This window comes from Triturus cristatus, chromosome 2_2 (assembly GCF_964204655.1).
Source record: "Triturus cristatus chromosome 2_2, aTriCri1.1, whole genome shotgun sequence".
Lineage (NCBI taxonomy): Eukaryota > Metazoa > Chordata > Amphibia > Caudata > Salamandridae > Triturus > Triturus cristatus.
Window position 1 is genome coordinate 1,196,073,439 of NC_140582.1, and position 4,016 is coordinate 1,196,077,454.

General features: G+C 41.0%; 1 long non-coding RNA gene across 1 annotated transcript; it reads left to right on the forward strand.

Moving 5' to 3' along the window:
* The first annotated feature begins 1,196 nt into the window (after positions 1–1,196).
* On the forward strand, positions 1,197–3,253 carry LOC146863375 (uncharacterized). The gene is made up of 5 exons (XR_014978602.1): positions 1,197–1,309; positions 1,452–1,547; positions 1,641–1,730; positions 2,163–2,246; positions 2,815–3,253. It is a non-coding gene; the product is annotated as an uncharacterized LOC146863375 (long non-coding RNA).
* Positions 3,254–4,016: the final 763 nt, after the last annotated feature.

Consider the following 4,016-nt stretch of genomic DNA (forward strand, 5'->3'; position numbering starts at 1 on the left):
ATGTGCCCACGCCATAGTTGGCGACAATATCTGCATTAATGACTACAAGGTCAACATGAAAGACATGACCAACTGCAGGACATCAAACTGCATCTATGCCATCCAATGCCCTTGCTCTCTCACCTATGTAGGCGAGACTGCCAGAGAAGTAAGGATAAGAATAGGTGAGCATAAATCCAACATCAGACGATCCAAACATGGAGCCCCATTAGTAGACCATTGGATTGAAAAGGGCCACTCTGAAGCTGACCTTCACTGGACGATCTTGGAAAAGATTCACGCATCTAGAGGAACCGACGGCAATAATGCACGCAGGAAACAAGAAGTTTTTTGGGATATTTGTCCTTAAATCCAAGGACAAGGGCCTGAACGAATCCCTTCCTTGGGAAAATGCAATTTTTTAGTCATCTTTAGACTGCCCTCACGTGTATGCATCATGGCCCGAATACAGGAAGCAACCTATAGACGCTAAGTGACATTTTGCCTTAATGTCCTTTGTTTGTTAACAGCTATTTCCTACTAGCCTATATGGCCTATTGATCCAGACCCACGTAACATGCCTCTTATTGTAGCGCACTTCACGCTGCCTTAATATGTTTTTTTCTTTTTTTCCTTCTTGCTGCGGCCTAAGTTTTCTTAAGATTCTTTTATTTTATTTTTTCCGTCTATGCATCGTTACTCTAATGTAGGAAGCAATGCACAGGCGTTAAGTGAAATGCTGTCTTAATTTTAATTTTCATTGCTTTAGCTATTTTCTCTTGTATAATATGACCTATCCTATTACATCCATGTTACATGCCTCTTTCTATAGCTCGTACTCTGCCTCTTTTTTTATAAGATTCTATTATACATCTGCATTTCCTGATCTATTCCCTCAGACGCACGCACCCTGACTCCGTTTACAGTCTGCTCGCAGCAATTTTTCCTTATTACGCTGCCACCGCGAGGTAACATTTCCTATTTTCTGTATGCGTCAATTGATACAATGATCCGCATGTGCCAATTGATACAACGTTACCCACGTACGGCCTTTTTGAGTCCTTGGTTAGTTTTTTTTTTTTTTGCCAAGTGTTTTCTCCTTGAAAGACACGCCCTCTTATTCTGATGACGTTTCCGCCCCCCCCTCGCGTCCCGTCTATGATAGGTATGCTTTTTCCCTCCTTTCATGACGCGCTTGCCCATTGGCCTATTTAAACGGCTTCTGAACATCGCGTGTGTTTTCCGGACCGATTCGTCCACCTGAGGCCCGCCAATTCCCTTGGAATCCATAGCGACTGGCAGCGCTTCGTAATAACTACCGCTTTATCAGGTACTTTAACCAGACGTGATCGTTCCCTCCGTTTTTATCTTAATGCTTAGCACGCTTTCCTTGCCTTATTTTCTAGGAACTGATATTCTGATATACTTATATTCTTTTACTTCAACCCACTTTATTATATTCATTTTTTTAGTTTTATTGAATCTCACCACGACGAACATTTCCGTGGTTTCTACGAAGATGCATTTGCATCCTTTCTCCTCGGCTGCATAAAGCCCTGCACACCCAGGTAGAGGCGTTCTGCCCTCATCTTTTTCCACTTTGTCTGCCTGAATGTATCTGTTCTACTTAATTTATTTAACCCTCTCATTTATTTTGGTAGGGCCGGCAGTTAAACTATCCCGCCTCTGGAAGTCTCTCATTACTAAAAGGATCTTGCTCTGACTCCAAAGACGTCTATTTGCCCCTTCAGGTAAATTTCTTTACCTTCGCTTGTTAGAGGTTGTCTGTATATATATCCGAAAAGCGTTATATAAGCCCTGCGTTTATCTGCTTCCCTGTATTCCCCAGTCTCGGCATTCCCTTGAATCATGTCCGTTTTGAATGCATGGATTAGATGATTCTTCGTACTTGCCCTTATCTGTCCTATCTATTCACGTCAAATGAGCTCAGTTAGCATGTTTTTTCACTTCTAATATGATATAAAGTGTATCATATCACCGCGAGTGTTATCTGTCTATCAGCACAAAGGTATAGCATCGACTTGGAAGTCTGCTGATATCTCGACCTGTCGCCTAAAAGATCTATCGTGGTCTGTCGGACATTTTAGGCTCCGCGCATCTAATCAGACCAGTGCCCCCTTTTTCCGATTAGAGCTCATTTGTATCCTTTCTTCACCCGACAGAATCATTTCAAGCAACGCATTGATAGTCTGTTCTCGACCAGAACGATTCTGTTCATGCGTGAAACTTCCTTGGTGATCTCTCAGGTGAGTGCAAACGACCCCCTGCCCAGTGAAATTTCGCTCTAGGACACCTTTGAGATTTGGGCTCTTCTTCTCCTCCTCTTCTTTTTCTTTTTCTTCCTTTCTCCTTTTCTTATTTTCTTCCTTTTTTTCCCCTTTTTTTTCTTTTCTCCCCCTTGCCTCTCTCTTTCTCTCCCCTCATCCTCCCCCTTCCCCACCACCTTTTCCTGCAATAACTATTCTTCTGGAACAAATATTTTGTTGACTAGATGTTCTCCCCCCTGGGGAAGTAAAAAGAATTTCTCTCTTTATGTATATATTCTCTTATTAGATCTTCCTTTTAACTCTCTTTATATTTCTCCTTCTGAACCACGGTACCCCTGGATCCCCTAGTGTATTCGTATCTTAACTTATCTACTATGTAGATAAATGTATCCAATTATGTTTATTGCTTAGTCAACACCTGTGACTAATGACCTTTGCACGATATGTTTTTCATTAATATTTTTTTCATAATGTTATCAAATCATTAATGCATGCCTTACACCGAATGCTGTTATGTTATTTAATATATTATTATTGTTTTTGTTAGGTCCAAGCCTAAACCCATACTATGACTGTTGGTTCTCGTTTGCCCTGAGGAAGGTGGCACCAACATTTCGGTGCTTTCACCGAAACGCGCTTACATGTGGCCCACCCTAGCCTTAACTCCTCAAATTTGAACATTTTTTATTCAATACAATATTGATGTTTCTGTGTATATATTGAACTCTGTTTATACATCGAATATACTTTGGGTTCCTTATACCTTTTCATATGTGGATGTGTGATCTTGGTGTTTATAGTGTGGAATGATACCGGTATGAGTGTGCTAGCCTGTGTGTGTACGAGTACGCTTGGGACCTTTTTATGTATGTTTATTGTTATTTGAAATCTTTCTTTATATCAAGTGCAAATTATTCAATGCTTCAAAATTATTTTTGTGAAATTGATCTAAGTTGAAAATAAAACACTTATGGATTTGTTCCTGATTATGTTTCTAAATTCTCTTTTTGTTCCCTTAGTCCAAGTGTTGATATACCAATGAAACGATACATTGTACGTTTTGAAATCTATAGGTAGAGATGCTTCTTTTTGTACTCTTTCTGTATTTTCCCCTGAATCTCTACCTACATCCGTTTGCAGGGGTTCCTCTTTGTTACATTGGTTGCATCTCCTGGCGCCTGCCTGAAAGGTCAGTTTGGTGCCCCGTCCACCTTCCTCCTGCCCTCTATTGTCCAGGTCCATGTCCTTACATCATTCCTCATGCCCTCATTGGACCAATATGCTATACTTGGTAAGAGGGGATTTCATACATGCCAACCTCCCATTCAGGTGGGAGACTACTGGTTTCAAGGCTAGTCTGCCTCCTACCAATTCCTCCATGCAAAAACCTGATTACTCGGCGGGCTACAGATGGCAAAGACTGGTCTTGTATGACTCGGATTATGCACTGCCAGTAACCTCTTCCTGTGAGCAAGTGTACAACATTTTCGGCACACTCTCTGCCCGCCATAACAATTTCTCTGTGCTCCTGACAGATATGGCAAAAACGTATAATTGAAGTTCTGATTTCTGATCCTGCAGCAGCACACTTGCAAGTCCCATACCCACCAATAGACCCAATGCAGGCTGTAATAGAAGTCAATGGGAGAAATACATTATCCAATTATTTTTTCAAAATCTCTCACTTTCCTCTTCTAAAATGTTGGTAGGCATAATATGGAAAAAATCTGGTTGACTAATTTTCCCCAT